We start from the raw sequence: 21333 nt of genomic DNA, 5'->3' as shown, positions 1-21333 counted from the left end.
AAAACGGCTCACTTCAGTGAGCGGTTCAGAACGGCTTCGCTCACTGAAGTGAGCCGGATCATTTGAACGGCTCACCCGCTCACTTGGGTCGCTCAGGAAAGAGCCGGGTCTTTTGAACAACTCCTTTAAAGAACGAGTGAGCCGTGGTTCTTTCCTTTCCACTCCCTCTCTCCACAAGTGCAGTGCACGGACCATCACTTTTTTTCTTTTCCTTCCGCATGCTACCGGCTCCTTCAAGCGCGTCTCTAGCTCTCTATTTTTTTTCTCTCCCTTGCTACCCCTCCTCATTCTCTCACTCTAACCCCCTCTCCCCCGCGACGTGGTGCGCGGCGAGCACTTCCTTCACCCCACAGTGGAAAGCAGCGGGGATGATTTATCCAAGGCATTGGGGTTTAAGCACAGCGCAGGGAAAGTAGATTTTAAACGGGTAGAGATAACCAAGCGAAGGTTAGCTGATTGGTGGCTAAAATCAAGACAGGAGTAAAATTTGATAAGTCATGGATAGGTGGCTTGAACCACCGCCCGATTCAAAGGGTTCAGCCGTATTCATCCATCCATCCTCTAACTTCCCTTCCTTTCTGTCCCTCCCCCCCCCGCGCCCCGAACAGCGCAGCGACCATCCCCTCCCCTAGCAGTCGCAATCACCTCGTCGCCTTGAGATGTCTTTTTGTGCCACGCTTTCAAAAGAGCGAGTGAGCCGTGGCTCAGTAAAAGTGAGCGGCGGCTGGAGAGGCCCTGTTCCTCTCTTAAGAAAAGGAAGATACCATGCCTGAATTTACTACACGGCTATTTTACTGATGCATATATCGTTTTCATGAAAGCCAAATAATTAGCAGGTTACACTGTAACCTCTGCTATAGAGTTTAGTTATTTGGCTTAAAAAAAAACGATATGTGCATTAGTAGAATAACCATGTTATAGGTATTTTTACTAATACCTTCGAAATGTTGCACCAGCTCACGGTGCACGATCAGTGGGAGTCGTGAGACATCGCTCGAACAACAGCTGTCAACGAACGGCGCCATCCTTTGCCAATGATTTGCCAGAAACGTTCCGAGCGAAACAGCGCTCGCAGACAACGGACGACAACAAGGAAGACACAACACCGCAGGACAACACAAAGCGAGGACAAGCTCTACGAGCGCTCTTTTGCTCGGAATGTACCTCAACCAACTCGCCCAGAAATACGCACTTTGCCAGAAGAACCGGCTCTGATTGAACGGTTCTTCGAACGGCTCACTGAACGACAGAGAAACGGATCTCCAAAAGAGCCGCACGGCTCACTGAACGAGAGAAGCGCCTCTCCAAAAGAGCCGCACGGCTCACTGCACGAGGGAAGCAGTTCACCAAAAGAGCGACTCTCCAAAAGAGCCAAACGGCTCACTGAACGAGAGAATCGGTTCACCAGAAGAGCGGCTCTCCAAAAGAGCCAAACGGCTCACTGAGCCAAAGACCCGGCTCTTCAAAAGATCCGGATCTCCAAAGGAGCCAAACGGCTCACTGAGCCAAAGACCCGGCTCTTCAAAAGATCCGGATCTTCAAAGGAGCCATTCGGCTCACTGAGCCGAAGACCCGGCTCTTCAAAAGATCCGGATCTCCAAAGGAGCCAAACGGCTCACTGAGCCGAAGACCCGGCTCTTCAAAAGAGCCGGATCTCCAAAGGAGCCAAACGGCTCACTGAGCCGAAGACCCGGCTCTTCAAAAGAGCCGGATCTTTTGAAGAGCCGGGTCTTCGGCTCAGTGAGCCGAATGGCTCCTTTGGAGATCCGGATCTCTCGTTCAGCGAGCGGGCGACCCGTTCACTCAACCAGCTTTCTCGCACTGCTAATAGATGGCGAGCAAATCGCACCCAGCAGCTCTGACGGACGGTTCGACACGGCTAACTGAACGACAAACCAGCTTTCTCGCACTGCTAACAGATGGCGGGAAAATCGCACCCGGCAGAAGACCCAGCGACACAGCTCTGACGGAACCACGACCGGCTTTATTACTTAGCGACCTGCTCACTACGCCGGCTCCTACGGCGGCGCGTGTCCACGTAAATATCACGTGACTCTTCAGGAGGGACGGCGCGCCACAACAGGTGGCGCCACAAGTTACCCTCATTTGGGCAGCGCCCGCCGTACGCTTCTGCTGTCGTGTGGCCGGTAGGCCGAGTAAAACCGCATCGTTTTTTAAGCACGCACCGCAAAGACGTGTCAATACTCATCAGATGCAATAATCGTGGCCAGCTTTCTGTATACAGTGGTAGTTACGAGCGCAAGCTGTCAGCTAACACGCCGGCGTCTTTGGCTCATGAGCGCGCGAGAAAGGCGCAGAAGCCGGCGTCTCGCGCTCGTAGCTTCCCCTTCATAGCCAGAAAAGGCTGTACCCGACTAGAGGCTGATACTGGTAATATTTTTTTTTTCTCAGAGCAGCAGTTCTGCAGTTAAAATAAGCTCAGAGTGCTGCTACTCGAGCGGCATTTTTTTTTTGCGCGCACAGCTGCGCAGTTTCAACACAATTCCTTCTGCTCTGTACTTAGCAGCATCCCAGGGCGAAGCCGCGCTACTTTCCGCCAATTTACGATCAAAAGCGCGATATGTACACTTCTTGTTTTCAGGAGCGTTCACCCGATTGTTAATCATTTCAAGACGCACTCTACATGAAAAATGAATAAAACCAAACTTGTTTGGCAGACACAATAGCCGGTCGTGGCCAGAACTTTATTCTTACACTTTTAGGACCTTCCGTGATTTCGGTTTGGCACTGATCACTTTTCGTTTGGCGTGCTCTTCAGTCAGATCAGAGACAAAATTGGACAAAAATGGCCTCATAAACTTGTGGACAATCAGCTTTAGCAAGGCCATTCTGTGAGGCCCTGTGGTGTCCTTCGAGCACACAAACAGCGGATTTTTCGCAAGTGATGGAAGCACAAGGTCTGCAAACTTTTTAAGCGGCCTTGGTCCCCTAACAAGCACAGGAGCCACACTTGATGCAGCACCTTCCAGGCGGCTGACGAACCCTACGAAAGCGAAGGTAGGGTACGACAGCCCTCCCTGGTCCATGCCTGCTATGATGGCAGTAGTAGTAGACTGAGATGCTGGTGCCCGCAAATTAATCAGACAGCCCTCACATGCAATGCAGTCCTGCACGGCTCTGACCAAGAAGCCAGCAATCATTGCCAGTGTGCTGGCTCGAAGGCTTCGTTGAGGGGCACCTGAAAGAATGAAGGCAAATTGGAACTTAATGACACTTACTCTGAAAAATGCTATTGGCAGCATTTCAGTCCTAAATAAATGTTTTGCAAGCACAATGCCCAAATATTGGTAATAGGTCCCAATTTTATGCAAACAGATAATTTGTCAATGGCTATATGACTGAGCTGTTTAGGCACCAACATTTTTCGGAGGTCACAGTTCAGACGCAGCCAAGTGCCGAATGAACGCTGTCCCTTCCTCTTGGTCGAAGCCTCAGCCGTTGATCCCCTCGTTCAGGCCCTAAATGTCATGTTGTGACAGCATCTGAGCTCCGTTTTAAATTAATATCTGTACTTTTCTGAGGATGATAGAAATGGCACCAGGCCTTCTAGCTTCTCACTTTGAATTTAGAAGCTGCATGTACATTTAGCCTACAAAGCGCAAATTATTAAAGGGTTGTCCCGGCATACTTGGATAGTGCTCCAGTGCACCGAGATGTGGGAGCAGAAGCTTCTTGACAGCACTGTCGGAAGTGGCCTTCACAGGAATGGGAAACAGTTTAGACGACTTCCCCAGGGAGCCCACCACACTCCCAGCATTGGCACTGGATGAAGTGTGGATGATTCCAGTCACCAAGATTTTCTGCAGAGATGATAAGGCTGCGTAGGCGTCGGTTTGGTCATTGCAACCATTCAGTTGTCTGATAGTCGAAAACAGTGACTCTACATCGTCACTCGAAAACTTAGCTGTGAGCACAAAATGAAACCCGGACTTCAAAAGGAACCTTGTGCATAGCACTGTCGACATGCTGACTCTCAGTGCCTCATGTCTCATCGGACAGGAATTCCATCTTATGTGATATGCCTTCTTTCCATTCCATGAAGTACTTCAGAAAGTCATTTTCTAGCCATGAAAGTCTGAAAAAGAAAGGTTTGCAGAGTAGTAAATTAGCGCAAGTCACAAGAAAAGCAGCAAAGATCTCTTGAGTAGCTGTTAATAAAGAAAACCTGCTTTTCATTAGCTCCACACTAGAAGCCGAAACTTGAATACTCTACAAATCCATCGAGGGCTGAGTGGTCATGGTTCTCGGCTGCTGACCCAACAGAGGTTGGTATGATGCCGGTCATGGCGTTTGCTTCTTGATGTAGGCAAAATGCTAGAGGCCTGTGTATTGTGCCACGTCAACATGTGCTAAACCTCTGACGTTTCAAATTATCTGCAGCCCCCCACTACGGCGTCCCTCATAGCTTGTGTCGCTTTAGGATGTTAAACCTCGAAAACCATAAATTAGCAAAATACGGTCAGCATAAACACTGCCAAAACTAAGACACACCTCTCGTCTTCTGCAGAGTAAAACGGCATCCTCAAGGCATCTCTGCTTGTCCAGTGGAGAGTGGTGCTCTTAATATTATGCAGCACAAACCATTTGTGCACAAATTCCATGAATTCTACTGTTGGCAGGCAGTCCTCGAAGCCAGGAGCTCCAAGGCTCTGTCCATGCTGCTGTAAAAACCGCAGGACTGTGGTGACCTAAACGAGGATAAGAGTCAATGATGATCATTATTCTAATATAGCTAATCACCCTGCTTAATGCTCCGAAGTCCAGGAGGAAAAATGTTATTCAGTGCGTGCGGTAACCCAGAAACTGATCCTTTACATTTGAAGCGTGCATCTTTTGCACAGCCAACAAACTATATGCTTGCATACTTTACCTGTGGCGAAAAAACCTGAACAGCCCTGTTCACATTCATTTTTTCGAAATTTGTCGGCCACAGGTGCTTCTTGGTCAGGCACCTCACCAATTTGAAGGCACCCTGCTTTTCCTGAATCTCGTACAGCAGTCTGTAACAAGGAGAAACATTAGTCAAGCTTGAATAGCTAAAGCAGAAATGCCATCTTTATACCTTAAGAAGTCTGGAAGGATGAATTTTCCATTTCTTCTGAGTAGTCTCTTCACTTCAAGGAACTGGGATCTGATGTTTTTCATTATGTGGCAATAGTCAAAAGACAGGAAAAGTTCACGATCTGAATCCAGAGGGTGCCTGAAAAAAATTACATTCACAGAAATTAGCCTAGCTGTGGTAGAAGTTCTAAATGACATTCTTACAATGAAGGCATGCACCTTTTTGAGCTAGCATTACTTACTTAACAACAGGTTGTATGGGGCCACCCGACAGGTTCGAGAAGAACTTGGTGTTGGACTTGTGGTTATCTCCAACAAGGCGTACAACTTTGAACTCCGATTCTTCCACACACTGCATTACCTTTAAGGCAAGAAGCTGAAGTTGCTCTCCTGACAAGGCCTTTGTGAAGTAGTACCCTACTGGGAGCCTAGAGGAAAACAATAGTTGCATTTGGAAATGAGATTCAAGCCACATTTCTGTCTTGGATTAGCTAAAGAACTGCTAACCCAGGTGGAATATTAATTACCTGTAGTGGGTAGAGAGTCCTACGAACACAAAGCACAAGAGATGAGTTGCCAGTTGGTCGTGAAGTTGAAGTTGGTCTACTTCTGCGCCTCCCAGGTCAACAAAGCCATGCACAACATCTGACTGCTTTTGGTAGGAGGTAGTTTGCTTGAGGGACATTTCGTCCATCACCAGGGAGCCAAGGCGTGCCTACAAATGTCATGTCAATATCCAAATGTGACAGGATCCTTTTGATATAAAGAAGAAATATTTCACCTGCTCAGAGTGTAGTTTTGCCTCCATGTGTAGACGTTGCTTTATTAGTGACGACACCACTTCTCCAGTGCATGCACCAATATGTCTCTTCAGTGTCGAGTGGCTTGGTAATGACAGAACCCCAGTTTCTCGAAGCAGATCGTATGCAGATGGGGACTTGGCGTGCCATACGACACAATTGCAGATGGTTTCCTCCCGCCACCGACCCTTCGGGTTGCTCAAAAATGAAAGCTGTTCTTGCAGGAAAAGAGCCTTTGCGTCATCTTCCTGCACCTTTTCCTAGAAAAGAATGATATTCGTTAAATAATACATGCAGATTAACCTGAGTACTCAAGTTAGTTCTCAACACCATACGTACCTGAAGAATTGTGAAGTTGGACTTCTTCATAGCTGTTTCTGACCTTTTAGTCTGCTGTCTAAGCACAGAAATTTCAGCCTGCAGCTCATCCCGCTTTTTAATGATTCTCCGGCATTTGCGCTTCAACGTGTTGACTTGCTTTAAAAGTTTATTCATGCGTGGAAACGTCAATCTTGTTTGCACTCCGTGCACCATTGTGGTCACTTTTGTGCTGAAAGTGGGCTCAGGGGAAACATCAGGTGAGGACTGTTGCACAGACTCAAGTGAGGTGCCTTTTGTAGATGCCACTAATGCATCCAGAGAGAGTCCTTGAGGAATTACTTCCAGTTCATGGCTGTCAGCTACTTGCACCATAGTGGTAGTGGCTGTTGGTATTACAGAGGGTGCTGGAACCTCTGCTATAGTGACCGAGATCTCAGCTACAGAGTCATCAGTCATATTTGCATCCAACCTGAAACATGGACATTATACTGAGGTTTTATTTACGTAGAATGTAATTATTGGAAGAACGCAAAGGAAAATTATTTTTGTCTACAGGATTTTTAAAAGCCACTGAATTGAGCTAAATTTCTTGATGAAGATAATTTATAGTTAAAAATCGCACTTGCCTCGCTGCCTTGGTATCTCTCCCTGTGGGCGAAGCCGGTTTTGCAGGTTTACGCTTTAAAAGACGCCTCTCCTTTTTAGCCCACTGCTGCAGGTACGTCGGGTATTGGGGAAAAACCGACGGCACAGCGTCTGGCTTCAGCTTCCTTATCTTCAGGCCTTCTCTGAAGTCGCCTTCTTTAAAGTGCAGGCTGCAAACTTTACTGCGGTCGCTCGGAGTCCATAGCGCTTTGCCAGGTCCTGCAAATTTCCGTCGATTGTAAACAAAAGCACAAAAAGAGAGCATCGACTGAAACCCTGACGACGCGGAGTGCACACTGTATGCAGTATGGAGTTTTGCAGTTGAGAATACCAAAGCAAAAATGACAGGAGAGCAAACAAAGGTAGTCGTGGGGTGAACATTTATAGCACAAAAGATGCCCGCTGACTATGACGCATTCCATGTGAAGCGTCGACGTTGCGGGTGTATTTTTCTGTCGTCACAGCCACGTAAAGATATAAATGGTTCCCACTGCTTACCTTCTGCTTGGCGAGAAATTCTTTTGAGCCACTGGGTCCGCAGTTCAGTAACAGGAAACTCGTGGAATGTAATTCTCTTTGCTGTGCGCCCGCTTGATTTGCAGAGCGGAACGCAGCAATACACCATCGCGGGCGATGATTTTCAGCGCCTACGAAAGCTAAAGGCTGTCAAGCCGGGACTGCTACCGATACGCCAGCCCGCATTCGGCGTGGGGGTAAGTTGTGGCGCCACGGAGAGCAGCGGCGGTCGCGCGAACTAAGAATGAACTAAACAAGCAGTAAAAAATCGGGTGCTATGGAGGCGGCGCTGGTGAGCAGGTCGCTAAGTAATAAAGCCGGTCGTGGACGGAACAGACAGTTCGCCGTTCGGCACGGATCACTACGCTGGACTACGGTCCTATGGATCAGTGAGCCGGATCTCCAAAAGAACCGCCGCTCACTTTTACTGAGCCACGGCTCACCCGCTCTTTTAAAAGAGCGGCTCAGAAGATCCGGCTCACTCCTGAGCCACCCATCTCTACTCACGAGACTGGTTCGGCTCGCGCGAGTGGCCGGTGCGCCGGCCGAATGACGACAGTCGGCGCGGCGGCCAATGCCGCGAGTCGAAGCTCAAGCGAGAACCCGAGCCCTGGCAGATCTCACATTTAACGCACACACCACGTTAAAGCACGCTGCAAAGATTTCAGATAGCCTTTAGAGGCAATCGTGAATGCGATGAAAATTAAGGGCTGCGTGGTTGCGGTAGCGAGGCCGCGGCACGATTTAGAAGCTAGCACAATGAAATATGGAATAGACACACGACGTTTGCCGCTACGGCGGCGTCCGCGGCGGCAAGTGATTCGCGCGTGAGCGCTCGTCCTGTTCGTTTTAACTTTTAACTGCGTGTCAAAGCTGCACCTTCACCATGAACAGTTTACGGAGCGTAGGCAGCTTGAAACCGCAAGGCGGAGGATGAAAGTTACGCAGGGCTCGGGCTTTCCCGCCATTTAGTGAGATGCGAGCTATGTACCCATGCCTCAATATTTCGCTACAGTAATCCACCTCCATCGCAAGCAACATCTACAATATAGTTTAGAGATTTCCACCGGTGACACAAAGCAAATCACACTGTCTGTATCAAGTGGCAGAGATTGTTTGTTCACTCACCTTTCCAAATGAAACGAATAAATCGACGCACGAAGACACCACACCCCTCTCCATGCGGAAGCCATCTTGCGAAGTGCAGCTCCGCATCAAAATCAACCACATAGTACTAGTTGTGCGAAAAATTTAGTTTACTACACTCTAGGCTTTAAAAAACTAAACGGATGTTTTTAAGGTTTTCAGGTGCATTATTCGTAGCTTACTTCTTAATAGAGACGCACGTGACTTGACCACGGCGGTCAGAAACAGAAAATGTCTGTTTTTCTGCTTGATCACCTTTCTGTTTTTTCCAGTAACAGATTTTTCCCGTGCGGCAACAGTAAATTTCTGCAAAAACACCTGTAATTTTACACACTTTTTACAGTGCAGAGCCCTCCTAGCGCCTGCCGCGGCTTTGTCATCGTTGCTGCTCAGCACGGCGGTCGCGCGGGGTTCAGCACCTGAGCTTATCACATCGTGAAAAAAGAGAGCTTATCTACAAGGGAAGGAAAGGCAAATAAGATGGGTGATCTGAATTATACACGGAAAGCAAGTTGAGAAGAAAGAAAAGATGAGCGAATACGACATACGGCGACGAGGAGATAACAGTTTAAAGCGCGATGTGAAGAGTATCGCGGTACCTCGAAAATTGGGGCTTCAGGCGGACCATATGCACAACTTTAGGCCCCAGTCAACGTTTCTCGAGTCTCATGGTTACATCAGGAAAGGACAAGACGTATGGAATTTCAGACCGGTGAGTGCATTGTCCATCGTTCGGCGGACGTTGTAAGAGCACAGCTGAGCTCGAAGGGCAGGGCACGAAATTTGAAGGGTTGGCCCGGTGTTACGACGGAAGTTTTTCACAGTCCCTATCATCTCCCTCTATTTTCCGTAACTACTCCTGAGGTCCACAGAACAGAAGTAATTTGCTTGCCAAAGTCTATCCGGGGGGTCGTCGGCACTCGCAGCATATAACCGTCTTTCTTTGTCGCACTGTTAAGTTCCTTTTTTCGGCGCAAAATAGCATTTTTATTCTTTTTGCAAGGACGACTGAACACAAGTATATACGGCCGCTTGACGGCTCATTTACGCCGTCGTCGAACAGCTCTGACTTGCTTTAAGATAGCCCCTCGCTCGGTAGGGCACATACGGTGGGGATGGACGGGTCGAGCGCCTTCATGCGTGACAATCTGGTGTTTAACGATTAAGACTTGCCGTAGTTTAGACAAACCGTGAAACACGCACTAAACTAAAGTCGAAAAATAGTTTCTGCAGAGAAATAGTTTCTCTTCATGCGTAAGGGTTGAATTTATGTCGGCGTCGTTCCCTGCGTCCTGTTGAAATCTCTGCGTGGTCTCCTCGCAACCAGTGCATTCATGGTCGACGTAAGCTACACCGCGGAACAGCTGGCGATGATCACTGCAATTGGGAACGAGTACCTCCGTCTGACCGCCACGGAGAATGGCAACACCTCTTGCTAAGGAAACCCATAGCTTGAAGAACAGGAACATTAGGCTAGATAACATGATGTCCCCGATATAGCTCTTCACTGATTAACTTCTGCGAGGATGCTGCGGCGTGGTGGCATGTGGAGTTATCATCGGCAACACCCAAGCGGCTGTAGAACCATCATTTTGAGTCTTTTTTGTTGTTATTTCAGTAGAAAACGTCGCAGGGATATGCGGGAGGTCTACAGTGGCACCGTGCTCTCGGAGAAAGTTAATTCCAAGCAAAAGTTCTATCCAGCATTCGGTCAGAATGAGGAAAGCGGCGAGAATGCGCAGCCACGCAGTTTAACCGTGGTCGTGCACTCTGCCAGCGGCGTAACAACATGCCCTCCGGCCGTACGTAGCTGCGTTTCTGCCCGCGGCTCCGTAACGTTTTTTTTTCGGGCCATGGGAATATTAAGAGTATTCTAACCTCCAGTATCTACTACAGCGCTAACATCGTGAATGTCCATTAAAAAAGTGATATCCAATGAGATCCCACCTTTTGCGAGAGCCTGCCATTGCCGACGTCAATCCGGGATGATTCCAAGGGGACGTGAGTGAAAAGATTTGCGTCGGTACGAGGTCCGGCGGCGTCGCTCCAAACGGCGCCTGGTTAGTTTTCCCAGCGAAGTCAGCAGGGCCTGCATTGGGCTCCAGCTACTTAACTGGTTCGAGAAGGCGAGAAGCGGCATGGCGAAGGCAACCATAATTGGTGGCGCTGAGAATGTGGTGAATCGCGCCTTGAATGGTGGAGGTGCGTGATACAGGCGAATGACGTATGCTCTCAGCAAGAAAACCTCGAAGTCAAGGCCGCCGACAGGGGCACTGCCAGTTAATGTGGTCGGCCTCGCCGTAATGGTAGCAGAGGGGCCATCAATCCGGCGCGCGCCAGACGTTGCTCTTCCTCGCCAGCATGCGGCAATTGGTCCAGACCCTTATGAAAATGGTCTATAGATTGTCTATAGACATTTTATAGACTCTATAGACGCCCTTTAGACTTGGATTCTTTTCAATGGACTATCTATAGACGAAAGTCTATAACCGCCCTAATTTCCTTTTGTCTGTAGATAGTCCATAGACTACCTATAGACTGAAGTCTATAACCACATCAATTTCCTTCTGTCTATAGATGGTCCATAGACTTCCTATAGACTAAAAAGTCTATAACAGACATAATTTTCCTTTGTCTACAGACGGTCAATAGATTATCTATAGACTAAAGTCTATGACCGCCTTATTTCCTTTTGTTCATAGACTGTCTATAGATCATCTATAGAGTAAAGTCCATAACAGACAATTTTCCTTTGTCTATATTCAGTCAATAGATTATAGACTAAAGTCTATTAACAGCCTTAATTTCCTTCCGTCTATAGGTGGTCCATAGACTATCTATAGACTAAAGCCTATAACCGCCTTAATTTTCTTCTCTCTATAGATGGTCCATAGAATATCTGTAGACTAGTCTGTAACAGACAAAAGTTTTCTTTGTTTATAGACGGTCAATAGATTGTCTATAGACTGAAGTCTATAACTGCCTCATTTCCTTTTGTATATAGAAAGTCTATAGACCATCTACAGCCCAAAGTCTATAGTAGACATAATTTTCCTTTGTCTATAGGCGGTCATTAGATTTTATATAGACTAAAGTCTATACCCGCCTTATTCATTTTGTCCACAATCTTTAGACCATCTATAGACTAAAGCCTATAACCGCCATAAATTCCTTTCGTCTATAGACAATCTATAAACCATCTATAGACTAGTCTATAACCGGCTTAGCAGCCATTTGTCTATAGACGACCTATAGACGATTTATACACCAAAATCTCGAACCGCCTAAATTTTCTATCGTCTATAGACAATCTTTAGACTGCATATAGACTATTGTCTATAGACCTATTGTCTATTGTTTATAACAATCCTAATTTTATCTAACAATTCATACACTGTCTTTCGACTAAGTCCATAAAATATCCATTTCTTTTCGCACTGCATGCTGAGTAAAACCATCGGGCCGCCGCGGTGGTTAAGTGGCTATGGCGCTCGGCTGCTGACCCGAAAGACGCTGGTTCGTTGCCAGCCGCGGCGGTCAAATTTCGATGGAGACGAAATTCTTGAGGCCTGTGTGGTGTGCGATGTCAGTGCACGTTAAAGAACCCCAGGCGGTCGAAATTTCCGGGGCCCTTCTCTACGCCGTCCCTGATTCCCTGAGTTGGCTTGGGACGTTAAACCTCCACTAACCAAACTGCATCGGGTGACCGCAACTATTTTCAGAGTCCTCCGCTTCCTTTGCTATTTCATGAATAAAAAAATATCGTCCAACGGCATTGCAATACCTTCCTGTATATTGTTTTTAGAAGCTTTGAAGAGCTAATTTTCCTTAAACCGCGACGCATATTGAGAATATAATTAAAAAATCTTTAATGCTGGCAGGTAGAGAGAGGAAAGGCACCCACTTCTGAGGTAAGGGTGCTGCAAACTGTACTACATCATACGAACATGTACACGCTCTCCCTTAAAGGAATCGCTCGAGAATATACCATTACATCGTTCTATCGTTACTGTCCAACACGCTTAATTAAGAAGCATTTGATCAGTGACGGTACACTTATTTCTCCTTAAAACCTCCTGTAAAATAAGGGGGAACAACGGGGGTGAGAATTCAAGGATATGCCCATCTCTCAGAAACATGATTAGAAGAGTCTCAAAGACCATGGTTCTCTGCGGAATTAAGATATGCCATTTATACCTTTGCAGTTTGCCTTCACGTGGAAAAGTGCTGCGACTCAACAATCAGAAACCCAGTATATTTTCGTTCTTCGCCGTACACCTGCTGCATCGGAGGCGATAACACGCTGTTGTCCATACCGGTTTTCCAAACACGAGCACACGCCAAAAAGACGTTATGCTATGCAGCATTATAATTATTTGAAAAGGGCGCCACATACTATTCGATGGGAGATGCGGCGCACATGGACAAAGTAGTAAGGTTTCGGTTTTGGTTTTTCGCTAAAGTTATAAGGGTTTTAAAGCGCGAGTTGAGAATTTATGCTTTAAACCAAAGGCCCTTTGTGTTTTTGGATCCTAGAGCAAGCTACACTTGGCAAGAGTGCAACCAATATAGACATGATCGTGAAATTGGTTTGTTTCACTTCTTAACCATTTTGCCCGGAGTCGGCGGAAAATCATCCGGGCAGCAAACGACCGTGTGCGCCGGTGTGTCGGTAGGGTGGCTAGACTGGGAAGGTGTGAAAACCGGCCGGAGAAGCTTGGCCCCGCCGCGCACCGATGCCGTGTGGCGGCGCTGACGGCAGAGGCGCGGTAAGGTGAGCAGCCGAAATGAGCGCATCGCGTAGGCTAAATTTCTAGCACCGAGGCGAAAATGGGCTTGTTTCGCTTACCGCGCGTTTTTTGTGAGTGTCAAAGAATGAATCTTTACCATAAAATAATGTTTCGTCAACTCGCATCATTATTCCCGTGGAATATGCTGCTTCACAAGCCCAGTTTGCATTGCATAGCTGTACTGAAGCGCGTTTTGTGCGTGCACATTTCGAGACGCTGCCCAGGATGCGAGGGACGCCGTAGTGGAAGGTTTCAGAATAATTTCAACCACTTGGGTTTCTTTAACGTGCACTGACTCTCTGCGTTGCGCTGCCATCGAAACGCAGCCGCTACGGCGAGAAGAGCAGGCTGTAATGCGTGCCGTAGGACCTCGAAACTGCAGTCGCGTTGGCTGAAGGGGCCCCAACGCGCAAACCAGTTGTCCCCGATTGTGAACCTGTAGCATGTTTGCCAGCTTGACGCTCACGTAAGCAATCTCCGACGATTGTAGACAATGAAGCAACACATATCTGGTCATGAAAACATTTATTTACAAATGAGGGGGGAAACTTTTGCAGAAAGAATCTACAATACACAAGGTTTCAGTGTTTTACGCTTCCCTTCACTACCCTCCTGATTTATGCCCTTGAGCAAAAAGTGCATCCTTGTGAGGCAATAAAAACGTACTACTGATGCTGTCAGCGCAACAGAATGGTGAGAGCAACCAATTTTTGGCACACCACTAATAGACTGTAAAATCTCTGCCGCAGCTTCGGCATGCAAGCGCGTTCGGCAGAACGCATATGTAAGTTTGTCTTCAAGGACCTTGATAAGATTATAAAACGACACTGAGGGATATAAAAGGCCCCCAAGGTTCCACTCGTTGGTTGCCTCGGCTGGAAGTTCTTTTGCAATGTTGTCTTTATCACAGAGACATGCTGCCCTGCAGGCTTCACAATGGGTTGTCAGAACTCGCTTTCTAGCAACATAGCCTGAAATGTAATAGATCAGCCGCCCATCGCTGTGCCGCTCAGCATAGCTGTGGTGGTCTGCGGCCACTTCCATGGCATCAATTGGCAAAGCCTTTACGCTGTCTTCTGCCAGGCTTTCCTTTTCAGCCAGCACCTCCTCGACAGACAGCAATGACTCGAGGACATCCGGCGACACATTGCCGTCCTTAGGGCTCCTTGCCAGACTGTAGAAGCTTAGACACCTGGATGTGCACATGGAACAGTTGTAACATATATAAGCATGCTGACAGTCTGTAAAACCCAAGTAAAAATTACATACCTTATGATCAGAATGAACTGAGCTGGGGTAGGATGATCATTTGCCCCACTCGTTTGCCTGACAACGCCGAAGCATTGTTCCAAGCGGTCTTGGCTCAGTCTTGATGTCATTATATACTGGAAGCCGACCTTTTCTGAAAGGTACTTTAGAAGGTGCTTTGTAGAATGTATAGACACCCTCAGCCCCTCAGAAGTACTCTTACTAAGAAAGCCGAGCCCTTTGGCGTGAGCCTCCCATTCATCAAGAAACCGAAGCGCTTCATCAAGGGTGGCCTCTTTCCTATTGCCCGGTCTGAAATACCAAAAACAAAATCATGCAGCATTGTGAGAGAAAAACCCCACACCAAAATTACCTCATGGCTTCTGCAGGGAACCTCGATGTCATAGCTTCAATAAGCCTCGCCATCAGATCAACAAAAGCTCTTGTTGGCTCTGCATTTGGATAAATCCTTTCTATATCCTCCTTGTAAAAGGAAATGGCATGTTCGGCTTCTCTACTAAAAATATGGAAAGCCAAGTCTACTCGCATTTTGTCAAAGCCATTTGGATAAATGTGACTGCGAGTAAGCTTTGGTGCAACCTTCAGTGTCATACTGTTATTGTCTAGCTTCCACATGGTGGAAACATGCTCCCGGTGGGCCTGTAATATAAGTAATGAAGTATAAAATCGCATTTTACTTGCGATAAAAAAGCAAATCAAACAAGGCATATATATAAAAAATAGACCAGCATGTAGGAAGCTTACTCGGCCAAGATGTGTGTTGAGTCCTTGCTTAAGCAATGTGTTTCGCACACATTTTGCAAGGTGCGGGAAATCTGAAATAAAGTGTAGGAACCTGTCTTCATCACAGGGGTGCGTTACTTTGCACTTTACATTCTTCCCATTGCCGTACACACCAAGGTTGTGCCACATAGAGCGATTCTATGTTGCGCCGTCTGTGCAGACATAGTGAACTAAAAGACCAGCTTGTTCACAAAGCACCGTTGCCTCTAACACAATTTTTGAAAGCATCTGAGACTTGACGTTTCCACTTGAAGCAAATACACCTATAGAGAAATGAAGCACATCATATAAGCACGTGATTATAGTTTGAAATCAATAAACATATTTTGTACAAACATTCTTACCTATTATTTGGGTCCAGCTGCCTACTAAAGGCTGAAACATAATGACAAGCCCATGGTCAGCTTTCGCATATTTGTCCCTGTGGTCACTGAATTGACCTAGGTCAACAAAGCCTTCTATATGAGTTGAGGTTGTCATGTCCAAGTGAGCAGAAAGTTTCATCTCATCTATGAGCAAGCCCCCATGGCGCCTAATTCCATCAAGCTCTTGTTTTTTTTTTTACACACCCAAGAAGCTTGGTGCTAAAGCCATACGATTCTTTGAAGCCCTGTAAATAGAAAAAGCAGTTACTTTTTGTTCATGTAAAAAAAGGCACATTTAAATACCTTCATGTATCTTTGCAGACAGACTCGGCTAGGCAGCACCAAGATTTTATGAGACCTCAGGTGCTCATACAGTCGTGGACTTTTCATCCTTAGGAGGATACATTCCAGCAGCCATTCCTTGTTGTAACGGTACCCATGGTTGGACTTCCTTCTTGGTACTTCAAAACATGCACGCACAGCGGGTTGCTGTTTTTTGGGAAGCTCTTTAAGCTGGAAAAGATATACAGAGTTACAAAAGTAAATACTTTTCAAATAAAGAAAAAGAGTATTCAGGGTAACCTTTTCCTCAAAAAGGGTTGCTTTGATTGCCATGTTTTTTTCTTGCATCTTTTTGAGGGCATCTTGCAGTGAGTTCAACTTATTATTCCTCCGTTGCAGGGTACGCATGGCATACTTTAGCCGTTTTGCAGCAACATTTGAAAGCTGGAGTCGAGCCTTTTTTTTGCAGCGTAGCAAGCGAGCTTTCATACTGCTTCTGCTCTTTTTGCATGACAAGCAGCGGTTAGGTAACTGTGCAGATGTACCTGAAATGAAAAAAAAAGACATTTAAAATGTATTAGTCCGGTCGTCAATGTTAAAACATTACTGTACACAAATTTCTATAAGCTGTATGCAGTCCTTCAAGTCCAGAACAACATACGTTGTGGTACTGATCCGTTACATGCTGATGAGAACAGGCAATGTCCGGATAATCTTCCAATGTTGTTCATATTTAGTTTCTCGAACTCCTTGGTATGGCCAATTCCACTGCACACGGTGAGGCTGTTTGCGTACGACAATTCACCTTCTGCTTGTTCTTTACACCGCACATCGCATTCCTTATGAAATTGCCCAGCCAAGAAGATGCTGCACTTGACATGTCCTTCTCCAATACAGAACACTACCATTTTGGTAAACACAACAGGCGGTGTTTCGCCCTTTGCAAATTCTGCAGTCTGGTAGCAGGCAATGTTGTTCTGCTTAAGCTTCTGCAGTGACCACAGTTCCGAAGGTCGTTTCAGATTGAAAATGAATAGTTTCTCGGCGAACGGCTCGGACATTCCACCCCGCTGTGTATCTGCACCCTCCACGTCTGCCGGGGGGCATTCCTCCGTCGTGTCAAGGCAAGCGCCGCTTCTTTTTGAAGGTATAGAACTTAATCGTCCACTTACGGTAACTCTACACGATTATTTTTATTCATTTGGTCTCCTTAGCCACTCTAAGCAGTTCTGTGTGTGCAGAGCAGATTATGTGCGCAGCGACAAACTTCCTATCCACGTTTGTAAGCGGCGTTTGTAAGCACGTTTGTGTGAGCAGCGGCAGCCGCCATGCTTTCGAATAATGCGCTTACGTCTGCGCCGCTAGTCTTTCCTAACGCGCGGAAAGGCACACGGTGCGAAACCCGGGACGGTAAGCCCTCCTCGCGAGCTCTCTACTGGCTTTCCCGTGTTGAAAGGTAGAAGGTAGGTGCGCAGCCAGAAATATCGCTTAGCCCGTGAGTGAAGACCGAAATGAAACTATGCGTTAGAGCCGTGAGAGCACGATTTACTTGGCATCTGCGGGAACGCACAATCAAGTTCTGAGGTGGATTACATTTATTTTTTTATTCTTTGTGTTATCGCCTGTCGGGACCATGGAGTCCTGTTCATTGAGAGGTGTGCATTAATTGCTTTTTTGTTGTAGCCGCTCACTCGGTGCGCGTCGTGGGCAGCGACGTTTCACCAAATATGGTTTGTAACGCTATTGACTAGAGCTCGAGGCGTTTGTCAAAGTTGTAGTGAAGCGGCGGTGGAGGAATGCTAATACAGTGATGGCTGAAAGAAAAAGTGGTTGCCGGCGCAAATGGCGAGCGTGTACAAACACCGCGAAGAACCTAGCTATGAGCTGCATGCCGTCTCCCCTTTCGTTGCACACGTATATAGGTGGATACCTGGATTCGTCCATCCCTGTTATCCGAGCCGTTGGCCGCCGCCGCTGGCCTGCGGGCAATTCATTTCGAAAGCTGAGTAAAGGTCGCCTCGACAAGAGATGGCTTACATTTCGTTCCGAGACGCTCGTTCTTGAACCCCGCTTACGCGTGCACAAATTTCTCCAGTACCAATTGTGCGAGAGTCAGAGTATGCGTTTCTCATCTCAGACTGCTACATTACAAAAACGCCAATGTAACTTGGCGCTTATTTGCGCCACGAATGCAATTCTGCTCGCGATGTTTTTTTATGGCTGCGCCTTTTGATGAACACGTTAATTGTTTAAATGAAATAATTCTTACTTTGAGCGTGTTCGTTGCTTTCGTTGATTTTTCTATCAGCGCTAGTTTATTGTGAATTCCAATCGTAGGCCCGGAGCGGTCTGCGCGCTCTGTGACAGAGCGCCTGAATCCGGCGCAGAGCGCGCGACCTGAAATTGCGATTGGAGTACACTTGCTCTGGCCAGAGCATGTAGGGCGCCGCTATCGCCGCTGAAAAAGAACGTCACGCAAACCTCCGGTCGGATCCGCCGATTTCGGCGGAGCAGTCCCGACTGCTCCACGGAGCAACCTCGGCTCGGCAACCGCTCCCTGCCTACGATTGGAAGACGCGATCCGTGCCTCAGATCTGCGTTTGGAATACAGTTGCTCCGAAAAGAGCAGAAAAAGTTGCTCCCGAAGTGCTCCAAATCTGCGAATGGAAGTTACCATTAGGGTACCTGCATGCAAGTGTCTCCTTTTTACTGCTCTGTCCGGGCTGCACTTGAAGTAAAAATTAACTGAATTTGAGATGGTATTTCATCCTTACAATAATGAGCTTGTTGTCTGAAGCTCACGTCTGGTTCTGAAATGGCGCTGCTGCGACCACTATGTGCAGTTTGAGTTTTTCTAAATAATGAGCACGGCATAGAAGCGCTGTAACCCGCTTGTTCCAAAGAGTGCACGCTGGTGCATGAGTATGCTGTTTCGTCTTAGTGTTTCAAGTTGTGGGCGCAAAGCCGTGGTGAACTGGTTCGCAGTCTGCCTGGTAGGTTTTGCATGGCTTGTGCCCGTCTGAGTATCGGCATACGTACCAGGCTTCATGCAGGGTATTTTGAAGCGCTTGTTCAATAGCGGGTATAAGAATAAATGCTTGAATATTCTCCAGTTGGGATCCTTTTGCAAGGAGCACTGAATGTACGTTTTATGGCGCAGCATTCTCAACAGCTCGTAGCGAGTCAATGATGATAAGTGGCACAAGTTTTCTAAGTATTCTATTCCAATTAATGTAAAGGGAATGTACACAGAGGTCAGTATTTGCAGTAGGTATTTAGCGTAGAGGTAGAGTGCTGCACGGAATGTGCATATTAGTTTCAATTTTTTATGACAGCCACTTGGAATTTGTCATGCATATTTACTGAAATGATGAATCCAGCGCGATGGCTCAGTGGTTATCGTGTTCTTCAGGTGCTCAAGTTATCGTCACCACTGCAAAGTAGCGACGATAACTGCGAGCATCACATAGCCGTCTCTGCCTTTGTGCAGATTACCCACTGTGCAGCCGTACATCTCACTGGTCATCGAACGTGCCCTGAAGACAGACGGTAGTCTCAAGCAGCGGACCAGGAAGGCGTGGTCGTCGGTGTCACCGGGAAATCCGGCACAGCATCAACGGTTCACTGTGGGCTATAAGAGAAGATTCCTTCCACTGGGACCTCACTTGGCAGTTGTGATCGTAACTGCGAGCATCATGTAACTGTCTCTGCCTTTGTGCAGGTTTGTGCATAATTATGCCTCACTCAATGCGATTTTCTTTTCCTTTTATGTCGTCGCTGCTGCTGCTAAGTGGATGGGTTTTTTGTAAAAGATCTGAGCGTACTATAGCTCGTTGTTGTGCTTGCCGTCTTCCACTCTCTGATATCATCTTTGCAACATGCTCAGAGTGCAAATTTAATTTTCATCGTGGTGCATGTGCGGGAATAACAGAAGAATCTTTCAATGCTAAGCGCGAAGCCAAAAAGAAAGCATGGAAATGTGACTCTTGTCGAGGCAACTACAAGGGCACAAGCACCACAGTATGATTCCGACGTGATACTCAGATTACTGCAGACTGAAACGAAGCTTAATGCTCTTTTGCCTCTGTCAAAAAAGTTTGATGCACTTGAGTCGCAAATGCAGTTACTCTCTGATAAGTTTGACGACTTTCAGAACCACCTGACTGTTCAAGAAAAAAACTACAAAACAACTAACGGACCGAGTTGAAGGGCTGAAATCTAACAATGTAGGTATAGTGATATAACTCAGCTGAAGCAGGACCTAGATGATTTGGAGTGGCGTACTCACTTTCTAACCCTAGAGCTTCATATATTGACTGAAACCCAGGATGAGCACTTGCTAAGCAAAGTAAATGAGATTGTAGAAAAGCTGCAAGTTAAGGCTATTACACAAGACAACATTACCGCTGTGCATTACCTACACAGGGCTGAACTGACGATAACATTTTAAACCTTTTCAACATGCACTTTGTAGAAGTTGGTGCCTCAAATGATATTCATGGTACATTATCGTGTGAACAGTACATGAATGTTAAATGTCCTCAAGCTGCATTTCTCGCTCCAACTTGCGCCAAAGAAGTCCTCAACATAGTCATGATGCTGGAGGACAGCTGTGCATCAGCCTACGATGATGTGAAAGTTTCCCCCGTGAAAGCTGTAGCCGCACTGATAACTCCAGTCCTTACATGTATATGCAACTGCATACTTCAAGTAGCCTCATTCCATGAGTACCCAAATGGGTACCTCTGTTACCAAACTCGCAAAGCAGTCCAAAATGAAATACTAGCGTTCAGACCCGTTTTACCCGTTTGGGTACCTTGCATTTTCCAATCTGTTCAAGAGATGGCGCTGTGTGTCTGAATGAGGCTGCCCCATATGCAGTCAAAGATGGCTTCCTCCAGCCCGCACGCACGTTTTCGTCCTCGTGGTAAGTAAAGTTTTCTTGCTTCGATCTGCAACGCTCTTTTTAAACTCTGTAGCTGTGAAAACTGTGACCGCACACTAGGGGTTTTGCTGTGACATGTTTAGTACAAGTTTCGCAGCAAACATTGTTGCTACGTCTACTTTAAGATGTGGGTACCCATTTGGGTACTTGGGGACTTAGCCGCTTTATTGTAATTTGCAGGCAAGTACCTTACAGACGAAGAAATCCAGGCTCTTTTAGAGCAGAGTGATGCTGATTTGTCAGACTGTGATGATCCGGAGTGGATCGACAACTCCGCAGAAGGCTCAGACGAATCCGACGCCAAAAGCAGCAGCAGCTCTGATGACAGTGATGACGAAGTCGACCAGCCATCAACTACACATTGCTTGTGGAAAACTAAAACGTAAGAG

General features: G+C 46.8%; 1 long non-coding RNA gene and 3 pseudogenes across 2 annotated transcripts in view; 1 reads left to right on the top strand and 3 right to left on the bottom strand.

Moving 5' to 3' along the window:
- The window catches only part of LOC144132615 (beta-alanine transporter-like), a 59895-nt pseudogene that overhangs the window by 14903 nt on the left and 23659 nt on the right, over positions 1-21333 (bottom strand).
- The window catches only part of LOC144132616 (uncharacterized), a 141287-nt gene that overhangs the window by 116046 nt on the left and 3908 nt on the right, over positions 1-21333 (top strand). The window contains exon 4 of the long non-coding RNA XR_013314878.1: positions 19490-19720. This is a non-coding gene — a long non-coding RNA (uncharacterized LOC144132616). The remainder of the gene's footprint in view (positions 1-19489; positions 19721-21333) is intronic.
- Positions 1788-6543, bottom strand: LOC144134955 (uncharacterized; annotated as a pseudogene). Its single transcript, XR_013315321.1, has 9 exons — positions 6222-6543; positions 5864-6142; positions 5610-5797; positions 5325-5510; positions 5084-5221; positions 4892-5021; positions 4513-4709; positions 3650-4096; positions 1788-3199 (listed from the first exon to the last, which is right to left on the bottom strand). The product of XR_013315321.1 is annotated as an uncharacterized LOC144134955 (transcript).
- LOC144133642 (uncharacterized) lies at positions 12577-19048 on the bottom strand (annotated as a pseudogene).

This window comes from Amblyomma americanum, chromosome 5, assembly GCF_052857255.1.
Source record: "Amblyomma americanum isolate KBUSLIRL-KWMA chromosome 5, ASM5285725v1, whole genome shotgun sequence".
In the NCBI taxonomy this organism is placed as follows: domain Eukaryota; kingdom Metazoa; phylum Arthropoda; class Arachnida; order Ixodida; family Ixodidae; genus Amblyomma; species Amblyomma americanum.
This window is presented reverse-complemented; position numbering and strand designations above follow the sequence as displayed.